This window comes from Sciurus vulgaris (assembly GCF_902686455.1).
Source record: "Sciurus vulgaris genome assembly, chromosome: 4".
NCBI lineage: Eukaryota > Metazoa > Chordata > Mammalia > Rodentia > Sciuridae > Sciurus > Sciurus vulgaris.
Genome location: NC_136464.1, coordinates 134,362,448 through 134,380,306, shown reverse-complemented (window position 1 = coordinate 134,380,306; position 17,859 = coordinate 134,362,448).

Here is a 17,859-nt window from a genome sequence, read left to right as displayed (position 1 = left end):
TTATATGTCAAGTTCAGGTGTTCTTACTGGTGATTTCCATATTAATGGTAGCAAATACTAATGCATCTAGAAGATACTTTTTAAAAGTAATTTGCTCTGCAATATATAAATTTCCAAGGAATTTCTAAAACAGATATTCATAGGGCATGTTACAATTTGGTCGTCTCAGTTTTTTTTTTAACATGGGAGATGAGAAGATGCCATAGATTCTACCACCATGTCCTCTTATTTGAATTCATTTAAAAAAAGCTTTCAGATTATCTTATTTTCACTTATTATTATAAGCCCCCAAACAATTTACAATGATTAAAATGTATGACTAGTGCCCGTTCGTTTTAATTATGACAAACAAATCATTCCGTGTAACAAAAATGATATACATGGACTCCTTTAATTCCATTTTTATTGAATATTTAATTTGCTTTATTTATTAATCACATTTAAATGAAATAATAGCACTTATGACCTTTTTAGCATTTCAAACATAGAGAGAAATCCTGGAATTATTCATTTTATTTTCTTATCTGTTGTTTTACAATGATCTGAATTTGATGATAGTCCTTCTTCCATAATCTGGTACCAATGGAATAGTCAACTTAAAATTTCACAATGCAGAAATAATTCGTAATTTCTATAATATTTTCTGGGAGATTTTATATATTATATATTTTATATTAACACAGGCATACTGAATTCTTATGGTTATTATTAGGAATATGTGGAATAATTTTGAACATGGAAGAAGAGCAACTTCAAGAGAAAACCCCACTTTATTTTTAATAGTTACTGTTGTACAATTATCAAAACATTGTAATATTCATTAATTCTATTGTTTCTCAGAACAATTATAAGCAATACAAATAGTATTATCTCTGTATTTATACCCATTCTACCAACCGTACAACCCTAATATTTGAAAAAATAAAAGTCTGCATTAAATACATACTGACTTAGACAAAGCAGTATATCAATTATTTACAGAGAATTCACCTCATATTGGATATTATAAGTAATCTAGAGATGATTTAAAGTACATGGAACATATGCATAGATTATATGCACACATACACTATTTTATTAGGTATTTGAGCATCCTCAGATTTGGACAGTCATGGAAGTTCATGGAACCAATCCCTTGCATGAAACAAGGAACAGCTGTGTAGCATTTCTTTTCTAAAAATGATAAAACAGTCTTAATGAGGGGATTGAATTATTCACTTATATGTGGAAGAAATAGGTCTAGGAAAGGATTTTTTTTTCAGCAATTTCTCAGAGTTTTTTCCATATTCATCAGTTTCCTCATAAGTAAACTTTTCTAAGTGGGCCTTTGAACTTATCTCATTATGGATCCATTCACCTACAGACTGAAACTTGTGGGAAATATATGAGACACCTACTTTGAAACAAAGATAAGTTAGAAGTTTTCATAGTATTATTCTTATAGTCTTTATATTTTATATTTTTCAGATTTATAAACATCAAGAAACAGTGAGTCAGTCTGCAATTATGTACCAAGCATCTACTCTATAGTATGATCTACTACATGCAATGGTCACTCAGAAGAGATTTATGAAATCCTCATTTACAATGAGCTGGATATGGGGCATTATGTAAGAAATAAACCTAAATTAAAAAAAGAAATTTTAATAGTAATAGGCATTAAATGTGTGGTCATATCAATTAATATTATAGAAATTCTAATAAAGGAAGGCCACTGTGTTTTATGAATTGTCCTTGGTGAATTCTCAAAGTATGGACAGAAATATATAAACTCAAAATAACAGGAGAATATCAAGTGCGCAAGTCTAAAATATTTAAATTTTGTATGATATCTTGGCCTGTATCAGTGTGATATACTTTTCTCATTGGGAAATTCCATGAAAGATACATAGGGAAAGGTAAGCCTTGGGAATATGAGAGAGAGCTTGCTGAATATCAGATAGAAAAGACCCATTTCCTACTGCAGTTCATAAGAATCACTGAAGAAATATGCATAAAAAGCATTTTATGTTTATGCAAAATAATTTAATGGTTTTTCTCAGTAAAGATTAAGGAAATTGGCAAGTCATGAGCATTTAGAAATTAAAAATGATATAGTCCTAAATTTGTAGCTTAAAGGAAATAATTTCACTGACATCTGAACACTTTCACTAAGTGAAATACATGAATAGACAATAATAAAACTAGAAATATTCATAAGTATTCCTATCACATATTTTGATACCTAAAAGTTCAAGGAAAAATTACCTTTTAAAATATAGCAAGTATTTGAATTGTACATGTATACTTTATGGGTAAAATTAATTTCATTTCTACTCATCTACTAATATTAAGGAAGTAGGAATTATAATATGGAATATGCAAAAATTGTTATCTTGCATCTTATAATGATACATTTGAAAGCTATAAATTAATTTTTAAAAAGTGAACTTGGAGATTACTAATGATCTAATGTTAAAACAGTATATAAAGTGCATAGATAAAAGATGTGCAAAGACTCCAAAATACTAACAGTGAGATTACGATTTTCTTTTTTCTTTAAACATAAATGTTTATTTACTTGGTAAGATTACCATATCATGTGTTCCACAATTTCCCATAAAATGTTCATTTTTCAGTAGATTAAACTTTATTTTTTTATTTATTTTGATTCATTGTATACATATGGGGTACAGCTGTTGTTTTTCTGATTGTACATGAAGTAGAGTCACACCATTTGTGTAATCATACATGTACATAGGGTAATGATGTTTGTCTCATTCTGTTATTTTTTCATCCCACCATTCCCTCCCCACCCCTCTTTTTCTTCTATACAATCCATCCTTCTTCCATTCTTGCCTCCCTTACACCCCCCATTATGTATCATCATCCTCTTATCCGAGAGATCATTTGTCCTTTGGTTTTTTGGGATCACCTTATGTCACTTAGCATGATATTCTCCGACTGCATCCATATATCTGCAAATGCCATAATTTTATTCTTCTTTATGGCTGAGTAATATTCCATTGTGTATATATACCACAGTTTCTTTATCCATTCATCTTTTGAAGGGCAACTAGGTTGGTTCCACAATCTAGCTATTTTGAATTGAGCAGCTGTGAACATTGATGTGGCTCCATCACTGAAGTATGCTGATGTTAAGTCCTTTGGGTATAAGCCAAGGAGTGGGAAGGCTGAGTCAAATGGTGGTTTCATTTCAAGTTTCCTAAGGAATCTCCATACTTCTTTCCAGTGTGGCTGCACTAATTTGCACCCCCACCAGCAATGTATGAGTGTACCTTTTCCCCACATCCTCGCCAACACCTATTGTTCCTTGTATTCTTGATAATAGCCATTCTAATTGGGAGAGAAGGAATCTTAGGGTAGTTTTGATTTGCATTTATCTAATTGCTAGAGATGTTGAAAATTTTTTCAAATATCTGTTGATTGCTTTTAGATCTTCTTCTGTGAATCGTCTGCTCATTTCCTCAGCCCATTTATTGATTGGTTTATTTGTATTCTTGGTGTAAAATTTTTGAGTTCTTTATAGGTTCTGGAGATTAGTGCTCTCTCTGAACTGTGCGTGGGAAAGATTTTCTCCCACTCTGTAGGTTCTCTCTTCACATTTTTGATTGTTTCCTTTGCTGAGAAAAAGCTTTTCAGTTTGAATCTATCCCAATTATTGATTTCTGTTTTTATTTCTTGTGCTTTGGGAGTCGTGTTAAGGAAGTCTGATCCTAAGCTGATATGTTAAAGATTTGTACATAATTTCCCTTCTATTAGGTGCAGGGTCTCTGGTCTGATTCCAAGGTCCTCGATCCATTTTGAGTTTAGTTTTGTGCAGGGTGAGAGATAGGGGTTGAGTTTCATTCTGCTGCATGTGGATTTCCAGTTTTCCCAGCACCATTTGTTGAAGAGGCAATTTTTCTCCATTGCATGTTTTTGGTACCTTTGTCTAGTATGAAAAAACTGTATTTACTTGGGTTTGTCTCTGTGTCCTCTATTCTGCACCATTGATCTTTCTGTCTATTCTGGTGCCAATACCATGCCATTTTTGTTACTATTGCTCTGCAGTATAGTTGAAGGTATGGTATTGTGATACTCCCTGTTTCACTCTTCCTGCTAAAGATTGCTTTAGCTATTCTGGGTCTCTTATTCTTCCAAATGAATTTCATGGTTGCTTGCTCTATTTCTATGAGGTATGTCATTGTGATTTTAATTGGAACTGCATTGAATTTGTATAGAACTTTTGGTAGTATGGCCATTTTGACAATATTAACTCTGCCTATCCAGGAACGTGGGAGATCTTTCTATCCTCCAAGGTTTTCTTTAATTTCTTTCTTTAGTGTTCTGTAGTTCTCATTGTAGAGGTCTTTCACCTCTTTTGTTAAATTGATTTCCAAGTATTTTAATTTTTTTTGAAGCTATTGTGAATGGGGTAGTTAGAACAGAATATAAAGTGCATAGATAAAAGATGTGCAAAGATTACAAAATACTAATAGTGAGATTATGATTTTCTCACCCTTTTTAGGTTCTTAAATTTTAATTAAATAAATATACATTTATTGTTGTTATGGTTTCGATATGATTGTTCCCCAGAGATTCATGTGTTGACGTCTTGGTGTCTAATGAAGCAATATTCAGAGGTGAGGATTTGGGGAAATGGTTGGCTCATGAAGCTCTGACTCAATGGATTCATCCATTAAAGGATTCATATTGGTGGCATTATGGGGAAATGGGGGAAAATGAAGGTGGTGGGGCCTAGTTGGAGAAAGTAGGACAAGGGTTTTGCCCTGGAACGAAACAATTAATCCCTAGCCCCTTTTTCACTCTGTCTCTATTTTCCAAGTTCCATGAGGTCAGTTTTCTTCCACTATACCTTTGCACCATGATGTTCTACCTCACCTCAAACCCAAACCAATGAGGCCAATTCACCATGGACTGAAATCTCCAAACTGTAAGTCAAAATAAACCTTTCTCCCTGTAATTTGTTTTCCTCAGGTATTTTGTCCCACTGACTGAAAATTAACACAAGCATTAAATGATAACATATGTGTTACTTGAACGAAATGCAATGAAGACTTTTAAAATAAAATGACAGTAATAAAAAAATACAGAAGAAATATGGAAGACTACAAACCTCACTAAGGACTGTATACAACTTCATCAATTTTACAGTATCTCTATGTTGATTTTCATTGTAATATATATTGCCCAAGGTGAATTTTAACATTCTTTCAAAATACAGTATTCTAATAATTAAATTTCATATTTCATGTTAATAAATTAAATTTGGTATACTTTGTCTCTCTGACTGCCAAGACCTGAAACATAATAGATATTAATAAATCTTAATTGAAAAAAGGAAAGCTTGAATTTGACTGAAAAAAGCATTGATGCATCAATGCTGATAAATAATTGTACTTGGGTAGTTCATTAAGTGCAGAATTTGAAAACTATACTTTGTAATCAATCATAGAATGCAGATGTTTCAGCATACTGATTTTAGGCATGAGAAAAATTATATTCAGAAAGATGAAAATACTTCCAAAAGATCACACAAAGACCAGGAAATTTCCTCTAAATTTGGATGCTGATAAAAAATTCAGAATGATTTTTTTTCAAGACCTGTTTTATTAAAACATGAATGTTATTTGCTATATTAAAGGTGTGAAATATTTAAATCCACTTAAAAATGCCTGTTCATATTTTATTTACACAACATATCTATTTAGATTTGTATAAATGTTAACATGAGACAATAAGTCAATCCACATAGAAATAAAGTTTTTTTAATTGCAACCATAAACAATTTCATATATTACATATGAGAATAAGTGTGCACACACGCACACATGCACACATACACACATGTATACGGATGCATATAAATAAACACCTCTATATTTGAAAAACTTGTCATAGTTATGCTAATTATTTTGAATTTTTTCTTTAATAACTGATTGAATGGAAGTTTACGGATGAAAATGAGGACGATTCTTTAGAGTTTAACTTTACGTTGAGTAGTGACTTAGGCAGTGGGGAGAATCTGGCTTATTATTTCTATATGTCAGTAAGAGGCAGAAAAACAACACACCTCTGGCAAATACACCGTGTTCTCAAGAAGAAAATGAACTGATATTGTTCTCTCACCAGGGCTATTTGTGCTAGATATGGATAATGGTCACAGGTGGTCTGATCTATTCTTTCCCTATTTTAGCTGAGAAATAGCTTTTCACATACAGGACAATTCACTTCTATTTAGCTCCAAAAATGAAATGTCCTTGCATTTGTAACCAAATTGAAGTTATCTTTCTTTTATCTTGACCAAATCTCCTCATAAGTAGGCCTTGAAAAATTATTTCAAACTTTAAGAGGAAAAAATAGCCTTTGTAACATAAACAGCAAAAGGTGAGGTGTTAGTGTAGTCATTTGGTCAGTAGTTAATATTAATTTAATTTCCAACTTTTTAAACACTTGAGAGAAAGACTTTAAATAGTTTTTGTTAAATTTTCACTGTTATATAATTTGGTACACTCCACACATATGGAAAATGGCTTTAACTTTAAAATCTTCAGTTAGATTATCAATTCAAACTTACTCCTGGACTATGAATTGGAATGTTCTATGCAAAACAACTAAGGGTATTTCTGTCCAAAGAAACATACAGAGAACAAGGTCATAGGTTTGGAAATTTCATCATTAGGTGTGTGGCCAGATATTTTCAAAGTATTATATATTATTTTGAAAAATATGAAAACAATAAAAACTAAAATGAAATGAAATTTACACTAGATTGTGTCTTGTGGGAGGGGGAATTTATTCCATAACATTGTAACAAGAACCACAACCACATCAAAATTAGCTGTTTCTTTGCGTCATTAACTTTTCTCTATAGCATTTGCAACTACTTAACAAATTAATTGTGAGAAAGAGAAGCTAAAGGCAAGTTAAGATATGTGTTTTCATCAGTAAATTTTGAGCAATGAACAGCATTGTTCCTTTCTTATAGCTCATTTATATTTCATTTTTAAATTATATCTATTTTTATTGGTGAATTGTAATTGCACATAACAGTGTGCTTCACTGCGACATGCCGGTACATCCACCAAGCAGAGTTCAGGTTCATTCCCCAGTACTTCCCTTTTCCCTTCATTCCTCCCTACTTTTCTCCTTTTCTGAATTTCTCTACTGGTCTTGCTTCTATTTATTTTGTTTGGTGCATTATAATTAAACTTAAAAGTGGGTTTCATAGTGATATATTCATATATGCATATGGCATAATTTGGTGAATTTTATTCCCCTGTACCTCCTCTTTCCCTCCCCTGCTCCATGGTCCTGGATACCCTTCATTTATATTTTCTAGAACTCTGTTAATTTTTAGGATTCTATCATTCCACACTGTATAATTATTTCCAAGTCAACTCTTAAAATTTAATCTCTAGGGCATGTCAAAATTATATTTAGTGTTCACCTAAATTATAAATGAGAAGCCAATCTGTACTTAATTTATAATATTCTGATAAAATATTTAAATCAGATATTGAAATATATATTATTCTTAAATATTCAATGATGTTACTCTGAAGATTTTTGCTTAGACAAAACTAGTAATTTTTAATTTGTATTTGTGTATCATTTTTCCAAGTTTCTGTTTATACATTTCTCTTGGTTTTAATGTCATATCTATTTCATAATAACAAAATCTAAGGAATATTTAACATATAATTCTATTCTTTACAGAAGCAGTCAAAAAGAAACAGAAAAACCTTCTATAATGGTCAACAAACTCTGAATATTGAGTCACATATATATTGATGTTTACTCATGCCACAGCACAAAGCTCACTCGTTTAATTTACAGTTCAGTGGCAAGTTTGGTAGGCTTTAATAAATTATACTTTTCCAAACATTTCATCTTATTGATTGCATACGTCTAATTATTTTTATCATAAAAACTTTAATTTATAATTCTATATCTTCCACTTCAACAGATTTTTCAATAATCATTATGAAGTAGAATATTTTATTGCTTTGTAATATGTTACACAAACCTTCTTGTATATCTCTATTTTATAAAAATTTTAAAGATCTCATTAAAATCTATTCTTCCTTTTAGATCATTAATAAAAATGTATCTAACTGTATCTAGCAACAAAAAGTTGATGCTTATGTTCATACTCATCATTAATGTTTTCCTATGGTTTTCTTTCTCTATGTTCTTTTATTTGACAATCATTAATATAGTGCTAACATAGATATATGTTATATAGGAAATTAAAATCATGAATCCAAGAAGGTAAGTTTATACTGTATCAAAGTTATATAATATATCATAACTTTCCTTAAAATTATAACAAGTGTTATCTTTCTTAATAATGATAGTTTAATTTATGAATACATTTTGTTTTTAAATGCATATTTTATTTATGATGCATGATTCATTTGCCTTGTTAGGGATTAAACTGAATACATATTTATAAATTCCAGCATATGTTGTCTCCTCTATTCAACAATGCACTACACTTTCTTAGTTCATTAAGGTTCACATCCTGCAAAATACATTTTGTATTTTGTACCACATTTGATTTGAAATTATGATTATGTTCCCATAAAGATTTTAATAAAGGATTATGGATCCTACATACTTAACTATTTTGTTGACTTTTTTTCCTACTTCTTTCAAAAATAGGTTTAAATTAGTTGGTTAAATATGATTGTGTACAAAGCAATAAATCTGGAAGAATTTGTTCCTTCCTGTGTTTTATTGCATAAGGCTAGCAACTCTTGAAACTGATTGTTTAAATAGAACATTTTCCAGAATTATTTTTGTATCAAGAAATGTAAATAATGTATGTAAATGGCTTCATTTAAGCAGACAAAAGAAATATGGCATAGTATAGTGAACAAAGCACAAAACACAGAACATTGAGACTTTCCTATGCAGTATCCTCATATATGAATTATGAAAATTCATCATTTAGGTTTGACTTAATTTGCACAAACTATATGGAGAACTGACATTCAGAAGTTGACAGTTATGTCTGCTTTTCATGACTCTAGCAAAAATTATATCCCTCAGTAACTATTTTATCACATTATTTTCCAAACATGATTGAATTTTTTTTCCATTTTTACTATTTTTTATCCACATCTTTTATTTACCATGACCATAATGCAAGAGAGAAGACAAATAATAGAAGATAAACACATTCTTGTGAAACAAATTGAAAGATCCTCCAAGTTAATAACAAAAAGCAATATTATAAATACTTTTGTTATGTTCATTATGTTTGTTATGAATTTGGTCTATGTTGGTGAATCATCCATGTTCAGTTTACCAATATGTGTATCACTGTTGTTGAATATAGTATGCTATGTTAATTTGATCAAGTTGTTTGATAATGTTTTTCAGGTCTTTGATAACCTCACTGAATTTCTACTGACATTACATATTTTATTAAAAGGAGGGTTGAATTCTTATATCTCAGTTGTAAATTTATCAATGTATTAAATTTTATAAAATTTGTATTTCCATATATTGAAATTCTGTGGATAAGTGCACAGATAATGAGAATTTGTATCTCTTCTCTACCATCAGACAATCCCACTTGTCATGCCTGGTTTTTATTCTGATGTCAATTTTGTGACTTCTTCACTGTTGATGTTAATGATCCTATTTTTTACTCTTAATCTATGTTAGTATGTTTTTTAAAAGGATTTCTTGTAAACACAGAGTATTGCTTTTTTATCCAATCTGACAATCTCTAGGTTTAAATTGGTATGTTCAAAATATTTGTATTTTATATGATTATTATTATGTTTCGATTAAAATCCAACATTCAACTGCTTTATACTTGTTCTGTCTGCTTTTACTGTTTTACCCCTCTTTTTGATTAATTGGTTCTATGTTTTGATCCAATTTATTTCCGTGGTTGATTTCTTATTTATACCTCATTTTGAAATATGGCTTGATGCCTTTTTTTTTTTAATTTCTCTGGTTTACAATATGTCGTTTTAATTACCGTTGTCTACTTTCAAATAGTAATATACTTATTCCTGTAGAACAAAAGAATTGTCCAACAGTATGTTTCCAGTTATTCTTTTCCATATTTTGGTTTATAGCTATCATATATTATTTTTTACAAGTGTATTTCTACAAAATGCATTGTTATTAATTTTCTGAGCATTTTCAATCTATGTTTTTGTGTTATTATTTTCTTAATGTATCTGAATATTTTTGTTTCCCCAATGTATATGTACCTAAATAAGGACTACAGACCTCCATAGAAAACATCTGGGAAGTTCGTCACCAAAATTTTACTATGCTTCCCAAAGATTGTTTTCATGTGGATCAGCCTTCTCATGAAGGGTTTGAAGTCTGAGAACTGGCCGGGATCTGAAACTGAACCACTTTGTTCAGTGGAACCACTTCATTCAGTCTTTTGACCATCCAGGTTAAACAATGATTCAATCCCTTCAGGCATAAGGTTCCAGATTACTCCAACAGGTAAACAGGGTAAACCTAAAATGTCATGGTTCAAATTTAAGGATAGTTTTTGAATGGTTAGTGAAGGTAAGAAGGAAATAAATTCAATGTCATATTTTTGAACAATTTTATAATTGTTCAAAACCTTCCAATTTTATAATTCTTTAGAGGGGTAAAAAAAAAAACAGATTCATAAGGAACTGTTCTAGATGAAATAAAAGTACCATGAAAAGCAAGAGGATTTGAAAAGAGCAAAGTAGATTATAGTGTGTGCTATACTCTGACAGCCTAGTTTCCCCTTTAGTAACATGATACTCATTCATAGCCACAGACTGAGAATACAGCTCAGCTTAGTGATGGAGTGTCCTGGAGTTTGATCCCCAGTAAAAAAAAAAAAAAAAAAAAAAAAAAAAAGAAAAAAAAAAAAGAAAAGAAAAAAATATATAAAGAAAAGAGGAGTACTCCCTCCACATATCAACCTGCTCAACCTGATATCTGATATCAACTTATTCACAAACCTCTTCCTCGCAATTCATTTCCTAAAGACATTGGGCCACGATGCTGTTCCTTAGGTAAAGAAGAGTTTTTCGTGACTATATATAATTTCAAGTGTCTTGAATAGATTTTCAGTCTCATTAATTTTTTGTAACTTATCATCCTTGACTTACATAAGCAAAAATTTCATGTGAGATGAGTTCAAAAGATAGTTTTTGAGATTCCCTTCTTTACACATTATCAAGTTTTCTTCATTTATTCAATCATATCTTTGTGTTCATTTTTCAGTTATTATCAGAACTTATTTTGAAGAATTAATGCTTACAACATTTATAGAACTTTGCCCAGATTTCTTTACATATTAAATAAACATAACAGCTTCTGCAGGAATGTTATGAGAAATATATAAAATAAAATAATATATGCAAATCATTCTTTATGGCAGATGAAGATAAAGTTGTAAGCATGTATCTCCTCTTTTCTACAGTCCAACTTGCATGAGGGATTTTTTATGGTATTGTGCCAGTAATTCAGCAAAATATTCTGTTATTGACTAAGCTTAGCCCATTGGTGCTAATATCTTCAAGGAATCAAGGAAAACATTCAAATAAAACCTTTTCATTTGAAAGAGGAAGATTTTATGTTCCTTAACCCCAAGTAATCAAACAATTTGTAGAGAGTAGACAATTCTGGTGAGACAAAGAAAAATTTTGATTGCTTCCCAAAGCATTTTCATTTGTGCGCACACATGAATAGATGGGGTGGGATGGGGATTCTACTTTGCTTATGGTAATCTAAAGATATCTAAAACAGGACCAGGAAAAATATACTGCAAAACAATACATATAACAGTTCTGCTAATTTTCTTGAAACTCTGTTTTCCACAAGAGATACAGTAGGACAAATGGTCACATTTCCAAACCAGTGACTAATCATACAAAACTCTGAGAGTAATCAAAAGTAGAGAAGTGAGTGCAATTCACAATATTCTTACAAAACTAAAGATATTCTTACTATGAGATCCATTAGTCACACTCTTTGGTATTTACCCAAATAAATTGAAAACTATGTCTACCTAAAATCTTGAACATGTATGTTTATAGATGAGGTGACATCTTAGACAATGATATTGCCTACAATTTTCCTAAATAACTGAGCAAAGGCTAACTGCTGTCAGAAATGATAATATCTTTGAATTTATGCTATTGATACATGGCTATGGAACCTGAAAAAATGTATGAAATGGGACCAAGAATATTGCAGTTTTCATAAGAGATGCCCTAAGAAAGAGCTTTCCCTAAAATTGTGATAAATGCGAATATACATTTACTTATAGTCACTGGAAAATTCAACAAGGAAAGTATGTACTTTTAGCAGTTTGTAATGATTAGTTTAATCCTTACATTAGTGTAATGATTACAGTTTGTAATGATTAGTTTAATCCTTGCTGCATCTATGAACTTATTTTAAATAACAGTCTAAGATAATGATCAATGATGATGATGATAATTGTGGTTATAAAAATTATATGATTTGTCTATAAAATGTATCAATTTGAATTGCAAACAATTTGAATTTCATATTTGCTGCCATCTCAAAATGTATTTTTAGGCTAAAATGAAGCATAAGTCAATCTAGAATTTGATATATTTAATTATTTTTTAAACTGCATTAAAAGATACATAAAAATCTGTTAAAATCATAGTAAAATATGCAATAGTAGAGAACTCAAGGGGGTTGCCTTAAAAATTGCTATTACATAAATGCAGATTCTAAGTGGATTGACAAGCATTTACCTAAAAACTTCAGACATAAAAACACACGTTATTCTTCAATTCCATCCATTTATCTGCAAATGCCATAGTATTATTCTTATTTATGCCTGAATAATATTCCATTGTGTATATATACCATAATTTCTTTATCCATTCATCTGTCGAAGGGCATCTAGGTTGGTTCCACAATCCAGCTATTGTGAATTGAAGTGCTATAAACATTGATGTGGCTGCATTACTGTAGTACGCTACTTTTAAGTCCTTTGGGTATAAACCGAGGAATGGGATAACTGGGTCAAAAGGTGGGCCGTTCCAAGTTTTCTGAGAATGTACATACTGCTTTCCAGAGTGGCTGCACCAATTTGCAACTACACCATTACTGTACAAGTGAGCCTTTTTCCCCACATCTACACCAACATCTATTATTGTTTGTGTTCTTGATAATAGCTATTCTAATTGGAGGAAGATGAAATCTTAGAGTTGTTTTAATTTGCATTTCTCTAATTACTAGAGATGTTGAACACTTTTTCATATATTTATTAATTGCCTGTATATCTTCTGTAAAATGTCAAATAAGCCAAACCCAAAAAACCAAAGGCCAATGCTTTCCCTGATAGTGGACAATGATACATAATGGGGGTGGGGGGGGGGGTAAGAGAAGAATGAAGGAACTTTAGATTACGTAGAGGAAAATGGGAGGAGGGCACGGGGGGTATGAAAGATGGTGGGATGAGACAGACATCATTACCTATTACCCATGTACATCTATGATTACACGAATAGTGTAAATCTACATTGTGCACAACCATAGAAACGTAAGTTGAATCCCTTTTTTGTACAATGAATCAAAGTGCAGTCTGTAAAAATAAATTAATTAATTAATAAATTATATTTAAAACACCACACACATGTTACTTGAGATAGGGGAAGCTTTAAATAACTGACCATTAAGTCTGCAATAAATCCCCGAAAAAAAATGTGTGGAAAGCAATGTTCATAAACATGTTGTAAGAATTTTTTTCTTTAAGGGTAGTGTTTGGATATCTCATCAAGGGTGGGGAACACTATTCTGGATTACTTAATTACCCATAGTTTAAAGTTTTCAAATTAATCGTGTGTGTGCGCACGCGTGTGCGCGCGGTACTTTTTCCTTTGTAAACCACTAAGAAAGGATCAGAGGTGTAGAAATGTTATGGAGTTTCTCTTCGAAAAGAATCAGTTAAAAAAAGATGGAATTGTACAAAGTAGACCTCTTTTCTTTAAGTCTTAGGTGTTATTCACTGATATTATACAATTTCTCTCATTATTGAAATACTGCACGCATAGGAAAAAAAATTTGGTCCCACAAATTACTACAAAACCCATCATATTTATTTCAACGATATTGTGAAATAATAGGAAAGTTAATTTTCTTCTCAGCATGACAATATTTATTTTTTGCTATAAAAAAGACAACTAATATACATTTGAGTAGTCACAACTTTCGACTGTTACTATTAGCTATGGATCATGATGTGCATTTTCTTAAAGATAGGTTTTTAGTGTCAAAATTATAGTTGTTAGCATTGATAACTATTTAAAAATTTAGTTTAATTATTAAAATGAAGTAAAAACAGTATATCCTTAGTGCAAAAAGCCATGTTTTAGGAGTCATGACTACTGAATGATTTATCATGTTGGGTCTCCGTTGTTGTATATTCCAAACAAGCTTTGTGTATACAACTTTTGTAATCATCTGTTTCTTAAAATCATAAAAACCAATTGTGCATTTAGCTAGAGACGGAACCTCAGGGCATCCCATCTGTCTAAACAAATAAGCACATTTCCAGCAGAGTTATGGGACAGATTGTTCTTTAAACTGATGTGATGGATGTGAATGTTTAAGAAATTATGAATATTAAAGAAACAGCACACAGTTTTAATGCATAGCTTTTGTTTGTTATAATTATATTCTGGAGAGATATTATTGACTCTGAAGGGGTTTTTTTTTAGTACTATTATTAAAATATCATTAGCATTAGAATGTGTCCAGATTAAGGTAAGGTAACTAAAACCATGAAAAAATCACATACGAAGCAATTGAATATTGCAGAAATAAAATCTCCTTATATATTAAGGACATATTCTTAAGTTCAAAGAATTAAAGTACATGAATTTTGTTCACTAAATTTTATTTTAAAATAAAGTAGAACAATCACTATACTCTAACTCTATTAATATTCTAATAGTCATTTTTATTATTTTTTCCTAGTGATTAAACTCCAGGCCTCATACATGCTATGCAATCACTAGACTCCTGAAATACACCTACAATTTCCAAGTTATATGTGTCTCACAGTGATATTTTTACCTCACTACTAACCCATGCTTCTATAAAAAAACTTTTAATGAATGTGTCTTAAAATTTTAAAAGACAATTCATATTTATAGTAGTATGAACAGAAATTATCTTCTCTACAATTTAATTAGGTCAGTTGAAAAGTTAGCATCAACAGAGAGGACCATCTTTAGCACAGGTGTGGAGTGATAAATATGTTAGATGTTCGTAGAATGATGGGACCTAATGAAAATGTTCAAAATTTCAGTTAAATCACCCACTCTTCTGCTTTTTGGAAAGAAAAAAATAAAAAGCTTTCTGTACTACCAATTTTCTTCTGAAATCCAAAGGTCAGTATTTGAATGAAAAGGAAACGGGAATTGTTAAAACTGTTTACAACTTTTCAGTCATGCTACAAACTGGGAGGAGCAGTATAATAATCAGAAAGGAGAAATTACTCCAAGAAAACACTGGTGATCACACAAGAGGTTTTTCTTTTTTCATCTTTAGAAAGGTAGTTTATTACAATTAAAGATAATCATTATGTCCACAGAGTGGTACATAAAGTACTTACAATGATTTGCTAGTGGTGGCAGGCAATTTATCTATAGTTCTATTGAAGATAAAACTTATTTTCTTCCTTGGCATGAGCAATTTTGTGCCACCCAAAATCTTTAATTATGGCCTTTAAAAAATCTTATCTTTCCAAGACAAGAATATATATAAATCTATATATATGAAACACTACATGCATATGTGATATTTTTTCACTATCCCCCTAGTTATAATTAAAATATGTAGACTCAATTGGGTTTTTAACTTATTTGGCATCTTTGAAATTAATTCTCTGTACATGAAGTAGAGAATTAACCATATTAGTTGCCCGACATTCTTAATTTTGTGGTTATCAAATAATATAGTTTTCATATATGTTGAGCTGGCTTCCTGTTCAAATTGTATACCCATCAGAAAAATGCTTTATTCTGGCCATAACTCACGTGGTTAGAATAGAAATATCCACGGTAAATTTAACAGGTTTTGAAGTTATGTTTACCCTCCTTCCTGTTGGTATTAAGATGTCTTGTTCACTCCAGTAAACATTTTCTTTCACCCTGGAAGGATTTGAATCTCTATTTTATTCCTGGTATTATAAAAATTCACACTGACATATGTCTGTGACTGGACTATCCTTTTATTTTGTTTTAGTGTCCTCTCTTAGAATTTATTATATAACCATAAACAATTTGTGTGTGTGTGTGTGTGTGTGTGTGGTGTGTTATTCTTTGGATATTTTCCCTTCATCTTAAGTATTTTCTTTTTTCAGAATACACTGTTATTTTAAGGTGAAACCCTCTAAAACTCATCTATCTTTTTCTGTGTCTCAATGTTCTCTATTTTCAATTGATTTCATCCACGTGTTTTCTGGTGTTCCTATAAAATTATTTTGACTACCATAGTTTTTATTTTCTTATATTCAGTTCTGATCATTAGCCATTTTTTCATAGAATAAACAATTATTCTCCCTGAAGACTAAAGTTTTTACCATTTTATTTTACCACCTGTAATGTCCTTCCTGCTTGTACTATTTTTGTTTTGTTGTCTTTCATGATGGAGGCTTTCAACAAATGCAACTGATTTTCTTTATTGACATTTCATATTTAAGAATTAAGTACTAAAAGAGGACTGACCATTCTGGTAAGGACAAGTTTTTCTGATCTCGTGAAATTAATGTAGGATGGTCAGGGAGTAGAAAACCTTTCCATTGCTCTCGCTAAATGTCAGCAACCACAGACTTTCTCTCTGAGACTAATTGATCCAGAGAATACTCTGACTGAATAGGATAAATGGGCCTGTAGTTTTTTGTTTTTGTTTTTCTTTTCATGGACTAATTTTTATTTAAGACCTTACTCTCTCTAGTTTAATCCTGCATCTGCTTGGCCTATGTCTACCACTTTAGAAGACTCAGTTCCTTTAGTTTATACACTTCCTGAGAATCAGGATTAGCTGGCTAGAAAGATGTCTTGGTGTCTAGATCTCAGAGCTAGTGTAGCTTTCTGGGAGTCTCACTCTTCTTTGAACACTTATCCAAATCGGCCTCCTGCCCTTCAGTACTTATTCTCAGTCCTATATTCCACAGTATGTCATGCTACTACTACCTGCTTATTTCAGAAGTTTTTCAGGGGAAACTGTCTCCTTTTAATTTAGGCTTTCCTTCTGCAGAGAAGTTACCCTGGTGCTATGCTCTCTCTGCAAAGTCATTTACCACTGTATCCCACTTCCAACTTTTGTACTTTAAAAAGTTACCATTCTACAAAATTTCATCAAATATTTTTTCTGTATTTTTTACTCTTTTTTCCAATTATTTTGAATGAAAGATAGATATCCTTATAATGTCACCATTGAAATTACAAATTTTTGGCTAATATTTTATAATAATTTGATAATTTATATTTACAGGATTTTTAGAAAAATTATCTATATTGTTTGTTTTGTTTCAGTGTTGTGGATCAAATCCAGAGCCTCAAACATGGGAATCTAGCATTTTACTGCTGAACAACACACTTCGCTATTATCTTTTTAATTTTAATCAGTATGTCTTAATTGTACATATATTTGGGGTTCAGTGATATAATCCCAAACTCCATTTATCTTATACCCACAAACATACATACACTTTCAACCCTATACTAATTGCTATTCTATATTCAAGTCAACATTTTTTTACCCTCACAGCAATATTTTATGTACTTCAGTCTTCCTTTGATTCCTTTTAGTAAATTTACATTGTCAATATGTATTTATCTA